This window comes from Myxine glutinosa, chromosome 1, assembly GCF_964187855.1.
Source record: "Myxine glutinosa chromosome 1, kmMyxGlut1.1, whole genome shotgun sequence".
Classification (NCBI taxonomy): domain Eukaryota; kingdom Metazoa; phylum Chordata; class Myxini; order Myxiniformes; family Myxinidae; genus Myxine; species Myxine glutinosa.
Window position 1 is genome coordinate 246,699,221 of NC_136261.1, and position 18,150 is coordinate 246,717,370.

An 18,150-nucleotide genomic window follows, 5' to 3' on the forward strand; every position below is an offset into this window, starting at 1 on the left:
TCTACTAGTGAGGTACCCGTGCTACGAACGGGTGGGAGGCCAGAAGCAAACAGGCAATGCAGAAACGGCAAATGCTAAAGCATGAACCAATAAATTCCACATTCCTGTAGCACCTTCAGTCGCACGTCAGACATGGACAGCAAGTTTGTGAAGGACATCCATGAAAAACGTACCCGTACGCAAACAAATGGGTACGTTCACGTATAGAAACATTGATCGTGGGACCGTGGCGAATCTGCATATGTCGATCCGCGAATTTCACGTTTAGAAAGTAGAAACCATCACAGCATGTCGTCATTTACTTGAAGCCAATATCTCTTTTTTCATTCCAAACAACATAACTCCAATCACAAAATAAACTTTCAACAACATTGTTAATGTTTCCTTCATTGAGGAAACATTAACAATGAGGGATTTTCGAATTGAGGGATTTTCGAAGCTCCACACGGGGCCCCACGTTTTTCGAAGTTAAGTCTGTTCACAATTGTATTTTGTCGAAACTGTATTTATCTTTCGGTGTGTAAAGTTATTGTGTGCAACTTTGGTTGTTTCTCGGTGTTTATCTTTCATAAATTGATCGTCTGTTTGCCGTGTCGCGAGCAAGGCCTTTGCCGCGTCGCGAACGATTTGAAATCGAAGTTAAGTGATTGTTCCCATTTGTATTTTCGTTAAAACTGTATTTATTTATGGTGTTGTACGTATATTGTGTCCCGACGAAGATTTTTCAGTGCAAATCTTTCATACCTGTATTGAAAATCGTGTTAATTCGTGTCGTGTCTTGAGGCCTTGTACAGTGTGCACTGTACAACCTTGAGGCTTTGTTTTTCTCTCAGCGGTCCGTCGTTTGTGATCCAATAACTTTCGTTCTCTGTATTCCCAGTCTTTTCACCCATAGCCTACTTCCTTGTGTAAATCTCAACTAAAAAAAAAAACAAAACAAAAAAAACATTTCCTTCTCTGTTCTCATTCGTTTATTCGTTCGTTCGTTCTTCGACCACGTGTTTCTCCCCCATTTCCCCAGATAGTTTTCACTCATTAACCTTCAATGTTTACACTTTCCCCTCAAGTTATGTATTCCGTCATATTTTATAACACCTTTTTCTTCTTCTTCTTTAAAAGGCTGCTTTCGACTTGCTCACCAAATCAATTCATCCCAAAAAAAATATCCATCTCCTATAGTGCCTTTTTTCTACATTCCCTAAACTCTCCTGCACTCCATCCTCCATCCAGCGTCCTTAAACGTATTTTTAACTCGAAGGTCACAAGAAACTCATTTTGCAATAAATGTTCGTTTCCCATAAATCGTACACTTTCAAAAATCCAATCTCACCCCTCCCCTCCAAATCTTCCCCATAACCCCTCCCCTCCAAATCTTCCCCATCACCCCTCCCCTCCAAATCTTCCCCATCACCCATCCCTTTCAAATCTCCCCCCTTGCCCCCTCCCTCCTAAACTACCCCCTCACCCCTCCCCGCCAAGATGCCCCCTCGCCCCTCCCCTCCTAGACTCCTGCCTCACCCCTCCCCTCCAAATCTCCCCCATATCCCATCCCTTTCAAATCCCTCCCCTTGTCCCTTCCCTCCCAAACTCCCCCCTCACCCCTCCCCTTCAAATCTCCCCACCCTCATTGCTTCTCAATTTCCCCCCTCTCACCCCCCCTCCTCAAAGCATCCTCCCCGCTTCTTCCCCCTTCAAACTCTCACCTCCATCTCCGCCAACCTTCTGCCTCGCTCTTCCCCCTCCTCAAATAACACCTCATTGTGGCTCACCCAATCACCATCAAACCTTTTGTCCGCCCCATCCTTCCCTTTCTCCGAGCTATTCTGAAATCTCTGACACACCTTCAACAGCTCTCCCTACCTCTTCCACCTCTTCCACATCTTACCCTACCCCTCCTCCCCCCTGTTCTGTATCTGATGCTCCCCCTTCCTCTTCATTAACGGTATGGACCTCAAACATCCGGGGCCTTCGTTCAAACTTAACTGATCTCTCCATACAGGTTGCTTCTGTCAAACCAGACGTGATCTGCTTAACAGAAACTTTCCTCCTTTATGATGTCTCTGATTCCATAGTATCTCTCCCGGGCTACTCCCTCCTCCGGTATGATAGACCTGAGCCTCGTCCTGGAGGCGGGGTTGCTATCTTTATCAAAAACTCTCTTCCTCACTCGCCCTGCACTGCACTCTCTCCACCTCACCCCCAGGAATACCTCTGGCTACGGCTTCCCCTTCGCTCCCACCTCTTGTTCATATGTGTGTTGTACCGTCCACCAAACAGTGATGACTCCATCTACATCTCGCTGTCTGATGATATGGACCAACTTCTATCTACTCATCCCAACTCTCTCTTCCTCATATGTGGTGATTTCAACTGTCATCATGCCAGTTGGCTGCGTGTGGGTACCTCTCTCACCAGCCATGGCTCCTCAGCAAAGGACTTCTGCGACTCACTGGGACTGACACAATCTGTCAATTTCCCGACCCGGATCTCAGTCAACGGAACATCTTCTCTTCTGGACTTGGTTATGACTAACTTCCCTGAAAATGTCTGCTGCTCTTCTTCTGCTCCGATCGGATCATCTGATCATGTCCTTGTTAAAGTGGACATCTCTCTGACCATCCTCAGGGAGCCTGCTCAGCGTCGACGAGTCTGGCATTTCACTCAGGCCAACTGGCACGGTCTTCAAGCAGCCATCAATCATCTGGACTGGTCTCCCATCTCTACCACCTCTGACATCAACTCATCCTGGGAATTCTTCCAAAGTAAATTGCTCTCTCTCATGCACAGATTTATCCCATCTCGTCTTCAGTTGTCATACCCTTCCTCCCGTCCATGGTACACGGAATCTTGTGGTGAGGCTGTTGCCCAGAAACAACTTGCCTTCGTCTCCTGGAAAGCAAATCCAACGGAAGGAAATCTCATTTCCTTTCACAAAGCCCGAAACAAGTGTGTGTCCACCCTCAGGAGAGCCAGGAAACAATATCTCTCCGTTCTCAAGACCGAACTCTCTTATCTGTCTCCCTCTTCCAAATCCTGGTGGCGTCTGGTCAAATCAGGTTCTGGTGTTTGTTCCCCCTCCATCCCCTCCCTTACCTCAAACGGCTACACAGCTGACTCCGCACGTGAAAAAGCTGAATGCCTCAACTCTGTGTTTGCCTCTAAATCTTGTGTCCCAAACCCATCCCTCTCTGTACCCACCATACCCAGTCGTACCCTGCTGCTCCTGGACTCCGTGTCCTTTCCTCCTGACAAGGTGGAAAAGTTTCTGTCAACCCTCGACTCTGATTCTGCAACTGGACCCGACGGCATCAGCCCACGGGTCCTAAAATCCTGCTCTGCTGCTCTATATCACCCTCTCTCTGTTCTCTTCACCCTCTCTTTTGCTCAAGGTCAACTGCCATCTGCTTGGAAATCAGCCAACATCACCGCTTTGCACAAAAAAGGTGCAAAAACAGATACTAGCAACTACAGACCAATCAGCCTTCTCCCAATTATCAGCAAAGTCATGGAATCCATCATTGCTTCGGATATGAAATCTTTCCTCTTCTCCAATGGCTTGATCTCTGATCATCAATTTGGTTTCAGACCAGGTCACTCTACTCTGGACATGCTGCTTCTGCTGTCTCAACAATGGATGGAGGTCCTCAATGCCAAACAGGAAATTAGAGCTGTCTCCCTCGACATATCACGTGCCTTCGACACGGTCTGGCACCCCGCTCTGCTCACCAAACTCTCCTCCTTTGGTATCCATGGAAATCTCCACGCATGGCTGGCGGACTTCCTCTCTAGTCGTCGTCAACGTGTGGCCCTGAATGGGTTTCTCTCATCTCCTCTTCCTGTTCAGGCTGGAGTTCCCCAAGGCAGTGTTCTGGGCCCCGTGCTTTTTCTGGTCTTCATCAATGATCTCTCTGACTCTCTCGAAAATCCTCTCTATCTCTTTGCTGATGACTCCACTCTCTGCCGCTCCATTCCTCTTCCCTCAGATCGGCAGTCTGCTGCCTCCTCACTCTCTGAAGACCTGGACAACATCACAGACTGGTCAAACAAGTGGAACATGTCTTTCAATCCTGACAAATCTCACACTCTTACTATGTCTCTCCGAAAAGATCGACTGGACAACCCTCCCATCTACTTTCTCAACAATCCTCTCCAAGAAGTTCTGTCGCTCAAGATTTTGGGTCTCACTATCTGCCATGATCTTTCTTGGGAAAACCACATTTCCAAGCTGGCCTCCAAAGCCAGTCGCCGACTGGGCATCCTCCGTCGTGCGAAGTCCTTCCTCGGCACACCTGAGCTCCTCATCACATACAAGGCTTTCATCCGCAGCTCAATGGAATACTGTTCTCCCCTATGGGCCGGTGCTCCTGCCTCACACCTAGCTCGGCTTCATGCTGTTGAAACCAAAGCTTTCAGAATTATTGGAATCTCCCGCGATGAAGCTCTGAGGGCCTTTCACTCACTCACCGCAGGCAGGTAGGTGGTCTTTCTGTCTTCTACCGACTCCTCTCCGGCCTTGCACCCCCAGCTCTCTCTGTGCTCTGTCCCCCAAATATTCCTACAGGTCGCACAAGATCTGCCAGCAACCCTCTGATGGTTAAACTGCCGAAATCTCGGCTCTCTGCTCACCTTCACTCTTTCATTCCTCTTTTCTCCCGCCTCTGGAACAAACTCCCTCACTCCCTTCAATCCCACTCCTCCCTCCAGGTCTTTAAAACAGCTGTTCACCACCATCTCTTATCTTCCCCCATCCAAAACCTTGATCTTTTCTACCCCCGCTAATTCACCCCAGATCCACCTTGTTTGAAATTCCAACTTCTTTCCTGGAAGTCCTGGCAGTGTCCATATGTTTTATACCTCTCCCACCGCCCCCTTCCCATGCCCCCCCCCCCCAAAGCCCTCGCCCTCTCTCAGATCTCTCGATGTCTCCATGTCTCTCGGTCCCTGCTCTCAAATGTTGTGTTTGTGTCCTTCCCCCTCTCTCCCCATCTTGTCTACCGCTCCCGATGTTATATGTTTTATGTGTCGGTTTGTCTTTCTGTGTGATTAATGTTCGCTCTTTCACGAGCCTCGATCTTGTATACAAAAAAAAAAAAAAAAAAAAAATTGTAAAAACTACCAAGTCAACAGTTAAAAGGATTTTGAGCCGATAGGTGTTACGGCCTTGGCAAGATCGATTGAGACAGCAATCTGTTAGCGTATACACCGCCCAAATAGCTATGTGGAATTCTCTGATGTAGAGATTAAACGCACGTCGTTTGAACTTTGGCCGAGATCATTATTTACTTTTAATGATGTTTATATACGAATCAAAAACAAGATAATTGGTTTTGGGTCGTCCTTTCCGCATATCTCGTGGGATTGTGAGTTGGAGAGACGACCGTGATGGCGGGGAGGGGGTTGGCATTCTCTCAAGCAGGGATTCAACCCATGTCCTTATAAAAGGTCTTTGTCCGAGGTCATTATTTTTAACTGTGTGTTTTCATTCATCAGGTTGCGATCAGTGCAGCCCATTGTGCGGTACCCGGAAAAATAACGTTATGCGGGAGTCCAAACCTGAAAATGCTGGAGACCAAAGCTGAAATTGGAAAAACAATATACCCTATTTTACTCCAGGGGTCCCAGGATTACCCACCCGACATTTAGTTGCGATCGGTTCAGCCGTTTTTGCGATACCTTCGAACGGACGGACGGACAGACAGACGGACGGACATTTGGTGAATTATAGTAAGATGCAGCGCTTTTAGAGATATAGAGGTGCAAAGTTTTTCGGTTTTCCAAGATGGCGGCCGAACCACGTGACCGATGACGTCATCATTATCATTAAAAAAAATATACAGGTGGAGTTGCACCTATGGTGGAAATTTCCTGTCAATCAGATCAACGGTTGCCGAGAAAATCATATTTATTCTGTGCGGACAAAGACAAACAAACAGACAGACAAACAAGCAGACAAACAGACCCAAATGCAATACCCTCTCCTCCTGCGAGGGTAAAAAAAACAAAAAAACTTACTGGACATAACAGCAAAACAAGTTTTACCTTGTCGGGAATGTCACTGAAGGATGCTGCCAACGATCTCGGTGGCTCAGGCCATTCTGCAACTCGATCTTAACCAGGTGCCTGCCTACCACCTACCCTCTGCTGCTCCATCCCCTTCAGTGGTTCTGCAGGACCTTTTTAAGAAACTTAAGAAATTGAATATCTATGAGTGGCGGACCGGACTGTATCCCACCTCGTATTATTAAGGAATTTGCACATGAATTGTGTTTCCCACTTACTCAAATATTCAACTGCTCACTCCGTGAAGGTGTGAAAATGATCGTTTTAAGGCCATTTTCACCGCTAGAGCGGGGGTTAGCCTTGCGGGCCCCATGACAATCATGGTTCCCTGTTTGAGGCAATGATTTTATGGCCGGATGCCCTTCCTGACGCCAACCCTTGGTCACGCTCTTACGATGCGCAGGGATACGGTGTACCTATTCTAAACCGGGGTACACACCGGGATCATTCATCCCAGCAAGCTGGTACTCAATTTTCCGACCTCGGAAGGATGACAGGCTGAGTCAACCCCCCTGGCGTTAATTCAGCGATCGACCGGGATTCGTACCCAGGATCCTAGGATACCAAGCCGGCACCCTAACTGCTAAGCCAACACCAGGCTCACTCCGTGAAGGTGTATTACCTGATATTTGGAAATCTGCTTATGTTATACCGGTTCCAAAGTCTCAACCACCAAATCTTGATAATCTGCGTCCAATTTCACTCACGTGCATATTTTCCAAAGTTTTTGAGGATTTTGTTGTAAACTGGATATGTGAGGACATTACGAATTCCATTGACAATGAACAATTTGGCTCTCTTAAGGGTTTGTCTACAACTCATTGTTTAGTTAATATACTGGATGATATTTTTAAGGGAACTGATAAACTCCAACATTCTTCAGTTCTGGTAACTACTGACTTCTCGAAAGCATTTGATCATGTAAACCACCAGATTGTTGTTGATAAATTCATTAATCTTGGTGTTCGAGCATCTATTATCCCATGGATTTGTAGTTTAAAAAAAAATCTAATAGAAGTCAGGCTGTATGGTACAACAGGGAAGTTTCCACATGGGACATACCCAATGCTGGGGTTCCTCAAGGCACAAAAATTGGTCCGGTTGCTTTCTTAGCCATGATAAAAGACTGTTTCCGGTTATCCTGAAATTTCACACTACAGGCATGTTGATGACATGACCTTTTGTCAAACTTATAGTGACACTGAACAAACTAGTCGTATGCAGCAACAACTTGACTGTCTCCAAGAATGGCCATTTAAAAACAACATGAATCTTAATACTAGTAAATGCCAAGTCATGATCACATGTTTTCCAAGACTTCCGGCAGAGGTGCCTAGTTTTCATCTCGGAGACTGAGCTATTAATCAAACAGATTGTGTTAAACTGTGAGGCATCCATGTGCAAGACAACTTGAAATGGGACACTCAAGTTCAAAAGTCACTCAAGAAATGGGACACCATGTGTAAAACCTTCAACAGAAAACTCTACTTTTTGCAGCAACTGAAACGTGGTAATATCCCTGTTTCTGATTTAATAACAGTATATTTAGAGTATGTTAAACCCACTTTGGAATATGCTTCACCCGCATGGTTTTGTGGCTTAACTGAAGCCCAGAAGGAATGTTTGGAGAAATTGCAACAGAAAGCATTTCGTATAATTCTCTCTAGTGACTTTTGTAGAACCAAATCTCATGCAGGTACTTAATATTCCTGTTCTTTCTGAGAGGCTCGAACAGCTATCCCTCAATTTTGGTAATGTACTTTTAAAATCAAATATACACAGAGATTGGTTCCCCCCACCTAGGAACAATAACTTAAGGAACTCTGGCATGTTATCTACTATTAGATGTCCAACCAACCGCGACAAGTGCAGCCCCATCCCCTTTTTTGTATAAGAATTGGATGAGGTCCTTGTGTTAATGAGTTTGATGCCTGTTGTGTTTTGTTAGATATCTGTGTTTTCTTTCTTCGTTTGACAGCAATTTTATCTTATTTATTTGCCATTTTATGTTTGAGCCATCTTTATTATTTTGTTGTTATCCCTGCAATATTTGTAAACCGAGTAATTCAGCCAACGGCTGCGAAAGTCTTTTTGTAACAAACCGATTATTGATCGATTGATTGAAGTTTTTTTTTTCTTCCAAATATTAGGTTTATTATCTCCGCCAGTGAAGGTGGATGGACTGAAGGTGGATGGACTGAAGGTTTTCACACCTGTCTGTTTGTCTGTGAGCACGATATCTCAAAAAGTCGTGAACGGATTTGGACGAAACTCGGTGGACAGGTTGTGTGCAAGGACGAATCGAGATCTGAATCCGGATCCGAATGAGAGTTAAAAAAAAGAAGCCATTCTTCAGCATTGAGAGACGGGACCAAAAACTATATACAGGGAATCCTTGCTATACGTCTAAGATACCGGATGTTCCAGAAAAGTTGGACTTATAACAAAATGGCGGATAGCAGGGAATTTTTCCCCATAATAATTTGGGTAATTAAGGGGCGATGCATTCCAACACTTAATTTATGTCTTATACAACATCACTCAACAAGCTCAGCAATCAAAAATACATATGAAACAGACAAAACATATGAAAATATTGTTACAGTACGCGGTTAAGGATGTTATATTTGCCGAGCGGAGGCTCCGCGACCGAACAGTTGTTCCCCGACTAAACCGGATTCACCCAGACGTTGGCCGTATCGCGCCACAGCTACTCAATCGGGAAAAGACTAAGACGACGAATGCAAAGAGGAAGAAGAAGAAGAAGACGTACAGAAGAGTAACGGGGTTTATTATTATTTACACACATAAGCAAAAAGAGCAGTCACGTTTATTTACAGGGGACATGAGATGCAGGTGACAGTGAAAATTACTAGCTTATACAGACTTAGTTACTACCCAGGACAGCACGAACAAAACAAACTCACGTAGGCAAAATGGGGAAATTGCAGGCAGGAATGGCTGGAAAGGATGAGCAGGTGGGATCACCGGGCACAGCAAGCAGGTCCACTCCGGGCGGGAAGCGGGGAGCCGGCAGCTCCTTGTATTCCGCTTTACAGCGCACACCGTCAGGGCTTCACGCGGCTGGTTGAAACGGGGCTGCACTCCTCTGTTGTATCTCTCGCGTAGCTTGTTTCGTAAAAGCTCCTCGGCTTTCTCTTGGACCCTTTCTTTTGTCGTGTCCCTCTCCACGCAGCTCAGCTCGTATTTTTCTTCCTCTCACTTCCCTTCCAGCGCGGGTCTCTCTCGCCCTTTCTTTCACTTCTCCTTTTAGCGCGGGACTGACACGCCCTCCACGGTTTCGGTACCGCCCTCTCCCCCGTGCTCTGTTTCGTGACCTTGTATGGTAATCCCACGGGCTTGTCTCCTTATTTGGGCATCGCGCTGACGGCACGCCCCTCGTGGCGAGCCACGGACTTGTTTCCTTATTTGGGCATGGGGCTGCACAGCCCCGCCCTTCTTGGCGCGCCCTGGGCTTGCCTCTCCCTGGCGCCCCTCCTGTTCAAACAGAGCACGGAGCACATTTTCACTACAGCAGCGAATTGAGAGTGCGTGCACCCCATGCTTGTGAACTGCTTTACCCACAGATGGAGAGTTTGGCTGGGAAATGGAATTATTGAAGGGGAGCTATTCTCTATTGATTCAGTGCAATGGAGTGTCATTCTAATGGAAGACATGGCCTGACTCTAAAACACATAATAAGATATAAGCTATCGAACAGGGGTATTCTATGATTGGCTGACGTGTTTGCTTTATGGACTAATTATGGGACGCCCTTTGACCTTTACACACTGGAGCAAGGAGGCTCAGAATAAAGCAATAATAATAATACACACAATAAAAAAAACACAATCCTCATATCCGCAACACTGCACCCTCCTCCTCCTCTTAGGCACGGCCCGGGCCTACAACTTTTATTTAGTGTGACACGTAGGTGTAGTTCGCTCTACTTTTAACCTGACCCTGAGTGCGACAGTTTTAAAACATAGATAAATATGTCCCGCTGCTCCATTGCACCCTGCCTAACAGACTCACGCCCACAGCTAACCGAATTGCGGAATGGTCTTCAAACTACACACTGATGGTGGGGAGCATTATTTACAATTGACGCTACTTTTATTTACAATACGCAACCCAGGACCTGTGATCGTTCTTTCTGGGGGGGGGGGGGACAGTCTGCTCTGCATCGACGCACCATGAAAGCACCTATAACGCACCAACACACCCTCAAGCACCAATCGGTGCAGTCACCACAGTTCATCAGTGTTCAATAATAAAAAATAAAATCAACAACCCCTAACCCTGCAGGTGGTCTCTTGCTCTTCGGGTCCCTCTGCTGGTTATTATTATTTCTTCCAGTTGTTGTCTTTTTCTTTTGCTGGCGGCCTATTTGCAATAAAATGCACCTAACGTGTCCGTTTTTATTTTCTTTATTTATGGCCCACAGGGTCGACTACGTGTGGTTCACCTGTGGGGCATCAGTGCCCTGTGGCCAAGGTCCGCCAGCAAGATTTCGGGCCCTCATGGCCGGTTCCAGCAGAGGGGCCATGCCCCAACCCATGGGGTCCATAAGTGGTGCTCGGCCACAGACATGTGGTCCATCATGTGGTGCATCGATGCAGACAGCTGGTTCTGGGAGTTCCGGGCGCACAATGGCGGACTCACGCACGCTCCCCTCGGCGCCCGATGGCGCACAGGTCATGTGGGAGACAAAAGGGGGAAGACAAATGAGCGAGGGGTAAGGTCACAAGGGTACACATCAAACAAGGCAATGCAAGGCGAAATGCGTACGGAGGGCGAAGTGAGAAAGCTCGTCCCTACCGTACGTCACCCCCCCCCCCCCCTGTCACCTACACTACCCTTGCCCTTATCCCATATGTACAAAAACCTACACATTTACAAATTCGTCACTACTGTCACGTCTCCCCATATTTCCCTTAATTCGTCACCACAATCCCTCTATCCAAAATTTGCCATCACCAATTCATCATCAATCCTCATAAGGAGGAAGAGATGGAACATCAAGCACAATGTCACACCCATGTCATGATGCGTCTCACAATCCAAAACATTTGCACATAAAAATAATTGAACATGGCATGGTGTGGAGGTATGTCATCTCAGGTGAGTGGATGCAGATGGTGCGAGGAGATTTTCATCCTAACTACTTTCTAAATGACTTTAACACACTTTACACTACCCGGGGTCTTTCCCTGCCAATCCATTGGCCACTTACTCTATGGGTTCTAAAAACCAATTCCCGTGGACCAAACTGTGGTGCTTCTCAATTTGGGGTCTCACTCCCCCGATTCATCTCCCGGTGCCCTTGCACAATTTCTGGGCTGTGACGTGTAGCTCTCCCAGCAGGTCTACCCACCTGCACACCTCCACCACTGCAGTTGCCACCCGAGCTTACCTAGCACCTCACCCTAACCTAACTAACTGGGGAAGGCCCCTCCTGGCTCTGTCACCCCTTGGTGCCCTCTGGCACTGGGCTACCCGGGTCCATCCTCCGGATCCTCGGGCCCATCCACAACAACTCTACCGGCTCCCAGAGCCCACCTGCGGCCTCACCTGGCCGACATCCTCACAGTGGTGGAGTGCCCAAACCAACTACACACACTAACAGGCTACACGCCCAGCCATTTCCACAACACTAATGCACCCATCCAATCACCATTCTTCCACATGCACCACAGATGCCAATATCCAACCACAATTTACCTATATCCTCTACCTAACACTTACACTACCTGCCCCGGGTATTCATGATGGGGGTCCACTCTTCCCCCATTCACACCTTCGCACCATCCACTCCACTCCACAATTTCCACCATACTCACTCCACGACCATCCATTCCAATCCTCCATATATTCCACACTCCATGTATTCCACACACCTGTTGGTGCACACCTGTGCACTCACACCTGGTGCCACCTGCACCCTCCTTCCTTCCTGGACCATTTGGTCAACACAACGCACAATCACCTTCTCTCACTCAAACACTGCTCCATACACCTGTTCAGTTGCACACCTGTGCAATCACACCTGTTCTTCACACACTTTTCACAATACACTTCTGAATTCACCTCCAACACTCACACGGCATCATCTAAACTACCTATTGCCCTGCTAACTTAGTGCTCCCTGTCTTCCCTTTAAACTAAGCACATACCACGTCATTATCATCCACACTAATCTACCTGCGTCCCCAGCTACAGGTATCATTGTCACTAACTAATCTTAACGTTACCTAATGTCAATCTCTAGGGCCCTACACACGATATATCCTAACCCTCCCGGGCTAGTTTTCACTGCCATCAACCCCATAACTAGTGCTCCTTTGCCCCCCTCTGTGAGGGATGACAGAGTTGCCATCCCACCACATCGGGGACGTTCCACTACCAATTATGCTCACCAAATTTCAGCCAATCAAAAATTTGCCAATCATCTGCCAATCACTGTACCATTACCAATCACTCTGCCAATCCTTTGCCAATCATCAAATTTTGTTTTTCTAATTTCGGGGCCAAAACACTATCCTCGTCATCACAGTCTACTTACTAGTGCCTCTCGGTGCGCCAATTCACTTCCAGAGCTCGGCTTTGTAAAGCCGAGCAATGAATGCGGGTTGTTTTGTGCCAGCGGCTGGATACGTCCCGCATTCGGTGCAGGGACGGGGGCTTACCCGGGCCGAGATCCCACGCACCACCTCGGCACGGAGCCATCCAATGTCCCGATCTCGACCTGCCGGAACGCCTCAACAAAAAGGGGTCGCCATGACGACCCTTCCTATCGGGCTGCCCGTTCCGCCTAGCGGAGCACGGACGCGTCCGTTCCAAGCGAGGCCCAGCGTGGATCACGTACGGCGGTCCTTTCGGACCCGCCGTGGTTTGGATCCCCGCTGGTCCTCGCGGCACGCGAAGCTGCCCAACGCGCACCGAGGGCCCGAGTCGGCTAAATGTCGTTCTAACCGCTAACCCGGTTACCGTCGATGCCTCACCTGCATGCTTACACCCCGCAGCCCGTTCCTTGCTCACACCTCCAGCCGTCTCCCTGCTCTTGGTCATTGCACCTTCTCTTACACACCCAGGTACACTCATTCCACTCACAGACTTGGTCACACACCTGACCACCTCACACCTTTGCACACACTCCTCACCAACACACCTCTTCGCGCCCCCTCCTCGGTCACCTCCTCTGTGACAATCACAGGTGTGCTCTCACTCGCACACCCAACCACGTGCCTCACTACCAACTCAAGTGTGCATTCCCACACACGCTCTACCATTCCAGGTGTGCATCCTTCCATTCCAGGTGTACATCCTCTCTCACCTGTCACAACCAACTCACGCTCCGTGTCACTCTCACTACTTTCACCACCACTCTTGACAGCGCACTCACCCTTACTCTCGACAGCACACTCTTTCCTCATGCCCCTGTCCGTTACACACCTTTCTCACGCACACTCTCCCGTTACACCCTCTGTAACACTCACCACAGGTGTGCATTCTTCCTTACTTTTGACAGCGCACTCTTTCCCCATGCACCCGTCCGTTACACACCTTTCTCGCACACACTCTTGCGCACACTCTCCCGTTACATCCTCTGTAACACTCACCACAGGCGTGCATTCTCCCTTACTCTTGACAGCGCACTCTTTCTTCATGCACCCGTCCGTTGCACACCTTTCTCGCGCATCCTCTTGCGCACACTCTCTCGATACTTCCTCCGTAACACTCACCACAGACGTGCATTCTCCCTTACTCTTGACAGCGCACTCTTTCTTCATGCACCCGTCCGTTACACACCTTTCTCGCGTATCCTCTTGCGCACACTCTCTCGTTACTTCCTCCGTAACACTCACCACACCGCGCTTCCATGTGCTCCCTCGCACTCGCGCTACTACCAACTCACTTACACCTCGTCGTATCTCCTCTTTCATCTCCTCCCTCTCTTTTGTAGATGCCACCCTCATCTGTCCCAATTCATCCCTCTGAGCATCCAGTTTGGTTTCTACCCCGATTTTCACCTCCTCTATCTGCTCTCCCATTTGTTTAATTTCTCGGGCGGATTGCTCCCCTATTTCCCACAATTTGCCTTCCATCCTATTTTCTAACCCCATTAACCTATTTTTCACCCCTTCTATCCCATTGTCTAACCCCTCAAATTTCTTGTCTAATCCCTTAAACTTATTGTCTAACCCCTCACCGGTACCCCTCGCTTCGTCCCTCATTACCCCCAATTGCTCACTCTGAGCCCTCGCTTCATCCCTCATTTTGTCCATAAGGGCCCCCATCATTCTGCTTTCCATTTTCTCACTATCAGCCCTCCTTCTGTCTTCCATTTGTTCCATACTGTCGTTTTTTTCCTGCATTTCCACCATGAATTGGGCCATGAAGGCTTGCATTTGGACCGCGCTCATTGGTTCCGCGGCCGTGGCCCCCTCAACCACGTGCGCGAGAGCGCCATTTTGTGCGCCTGATACCCCCTCAACCACACCTTCTTTACTCTCCTCCACCCTTTCCTCCACATACATTTCCCCGAGGTCCTGGGTCGATTCTACCCCGTCTATCTGTATCTCTCCCACCGGCATCCCGTCGCCTTGACCAGCCATGGCGCGATTTCAAAATTCGGGTTTTGCTTTACAACACAAATTTCCAGCAGCTCGTAATTTTGAGCACGTTAAGCGCGCTTCGGGTCCGTATCTCACTCCCCCGACACCAATTTGTTACAGTACGCGGTTAAGGATGTTATATTGCCGAGCGGAGGCTCCGCGATCCGAACAGTTGTTCCCCGACTAAACCCGATTCACCCAGACGTTGGCCGTATCGCGCCACAGCTACTCAATCGGGAAAAGACTAAGACGACGAATGCAAAGAGGAAGAAGAAGAAGAAGACGTACAGAAGAGTAACGGGGTTTATTATTATTTACACACATAAGCAAAAAGAGCAGTCACGTTTATTTACAGGGACATGAGACGCAGGTGACACAGTGAAAAATTACTAGCTTATACAGACTTAGTTACTACCCAGGACAGCACGAACAAAACAAACTCACGTAGGCAAAATGGGGAACTTGCAGGCAGGAATGGCTGGAAAGGATGAGCAAGTGGATCACCGGGCACAGCAAGCAGGTCCACTCCGGGCGGGAAGCGGGGAGCCGGCAGCTCCTTGTATTCCGCTTTACAGCGCACTAACCGTCAGGGCTTCACGCGGCTGGTTGAAACGGGGCTGCACTCCTCTGTTGTATCTCTCATGTAGCTTGTTTCGTAAAAGCTCCTCGGCTTTCTCTTGGACCCTTTCTTTTGTCGTGTCCCTCTCCACGCAGCTCAGCTCGTATTTTTCTTCCTCTCACTTCCCTTCCAGCGCGGGTCTCTCTCGCCCTTTCTTTCACTTCTCCTTTTAGCGCGGGACTGACACGCCCTCCACGGTTTCGGTACCGCCCTCTCCCCCGTGCTCTGTTTCGTGACCTTGTATGGTAATCCCACGGGCTTGTCTACTTATTTGGGCATCGCGCCGACGGCACGCCCCTCGTGGCGAGCCAAGGGCTTGTTTCCTTATTTGGGCATGGCTGCACAGCCCCGCCCTTCTTGGCGCGCCCTGGGCTTGCCTCCCTGGCGACCCCGCCCCTCCTGTTCAAACAGAGCACGGAGCACATTTTCACTATAGCAGCGAATTGAGAGGGCGTGCACCCCATGCTTGTGAACTGCTTTACCCACAGATGGAGAGTTTGGCTGGGAAATGGAATTATTGAAGGGGAGCTATTCTCTATTGATTCGGTGCAATGGAGTGTCATTCTAATGGAAGACAAGGCCTTACTCTAAAACACATAATAAGATATAAGCTATCGAACAGGGGTATTCTATGATTGGCTGACGTGTTTGCTTTATGGACTAATTATGGACGCCCTTTGACCTTTACACACTGGAGCAAGGAGGCTCAGAATAAAGCAATAATAATAATACACACAATAAAAAAAAACACAATCCTCATATCCGCAACAATATATATATAACAAAACTAAACAAATTTTCTTGAAAACAAATTAAAATATAACAAATGAAAATCTCTCTAATCTTCTGTCAAGCTCCCTCCATCAGTCCTTCACCCTCTAAATGATCATTCTCTAAGCCTTGTGGTTTCCCCCATGGACCAGGGCTCCAGCCTTGTTGCCAGCACACATGCTCGTGCCGTGAAACCCGACACGCGTACTGCAACCTCCCGAAGAGCTGCCACAGTCACTGTGCCCACTTCGGCCATGCCTGCAGCAGGGGCCGCGTTACCCACACGGAAAGTCTTGTGTGCTGCGCATCATGCTGTGCCGTCTGCACGGCCCTCGTTGGAGTTCTTTACAATAGTTTTATCCGTCGTCGGTGGTAAACTAAGATAGCGAGCGATATCGACTGGTCATCATAATTCTCATTTCGTTTCACTATGTATATATTTGACATCCAGAGGTACACTACTGCGTTGCCGCTTGCGGGGAGGTTCACCCTTTTTGTAACCACTTAATTTACCACTCGTTGTTCAACGATTAATGTGGTATAGTACACAAAGATAAAAATACAGTACTATACAATACAGTATGTGGTGATGTTATGTCCAACAATTCACAGTGAGAGATAGAGTCTGAGATGGAGGTGCCGCAGTGCATTGTGGGGTGGAATGCTGGGAGGCTGGTACGCAAAGCATTATGGGTGGGACACCTGGTAACTGGTCTTCCACCAAATGGACGTTAGTGCGAGGAATTGTTGGATGTATAATGAAAATGGTCCTAAGTAACTTATAGACTTGTATATGGAACAACAGATAGTGGGGAGACTTATAGCAGGGACCCCTATATAGAGTTACATTTCAAAAAGTTATGATTGAGTTGTGACAAAACTAGGTGGATGAGTTGGTTGCATGCCAAGAACAAACCAATTCAATTTTGCTTCAGGTCCAGATCTGACCCATCAGTGGGATACATAACTGTTCAGCTTGGTGAAGGTATGCGCTTGGTGAAGGTATGCGCCTGCCCCCCAGATGTGGGAGAGTTGTAATGGAACGGACCCAGATGACTTTAATTGTAGAATTATTTTTTATGTTGAAGGCTCCAGTCACGGACTATATCGTCCTCATTGACGCCCGACCTTAAATAAAAGAGCTGCACTGATAGAAAAGTGAAGAAACATAATAGTCTAAGAGTTTTTGAGGAAGTAAAAAAATAATAATAATAATAATAAAAAAATCTGCCTTTTGAAAAGGGGAAGGTCGAAATGTTAGAAAGACATGAGAAGGTAAAGAGTTCCATAGTTTGTTTGAATAAACAAACATCATAACGGCACACCCAAGTAGCAAGTTATTGGGGGGGGGGGGGGGGGGGGGAGAGAGAGAGATGGAGAGAGAGAGATGAGAGAGGAGAGAGAGAGAGAGAGAGACGGAGAGAGAGAGAGACAGAGAGAGAGAAGACGGAGAGAGAGAGAGACGAGAGAGAGAGAGACGAGAGACGGAGAGAGAGAGAGACGGAGAGAGAGAGAGACGGAGAGAGAGAGAGAGACGGAGAGAGAGAGAGAGAGAGACGGAGAGAGAGAGAGAGACGGAGAGAGAGAGAGAGACGGAGAGAGAGAGAGACGGAGAGAGGAGAGACGGAGAGAGAGAGGAGAGATGGAGAGAGAGGAGAGGAGGACGGAGAGCGGAGAGACGGAGAGACGGAGAGACGGAGAGACGGAGAGACAGACAGACAGACAGAGAGAGAGAGATGTAATTTGAGCGGGTCGAGTTTTGGTCAGATTGGAGAGTTGACAAGTCGGATTACTTTGGATTCAATTCTGCCCAGTAAGTATGTGGAGGTAGAACCTCCCAGATGTGAGCAGTACTCTATACAAGGACTAATCAATCCTTTATATAGTTGAAGCAACTGTTGAGAGGGGGAAAAATCTTCGGCATCTGAACAGGACTCCCAGTTTATTCGAGGCAGACATAGCTACTTGCAAAATGTGTGGATTCCAGGATAAATTTGATGTTAGGGTAATACCTAGTAGGTTTATTGAATCACATGGTGTAGTTGCAGAGCTTTCAAGGAGATTGGAGAGATGAGGAGTTTT

The 18,150-nt window shown here is 47.9% G+C and overlaps 1 protein-coding gene across 1 annotated transcript in view; it reads right to left on the reverse strand.

Annotated features, from left to right (window-relative positions):
• The window catches only part of VIPAS39 (VPS33B interacting protein, apical-basolateral polarity regulator, spe-39 homolog), a 117,130-nt gene that overhangs the window by 26,645 nt on the left and 72,335 nt on the right, over positions 1–18,150 (reverse strand). The gene's annotated exons all lie outside the window — the stretch shown is intronic.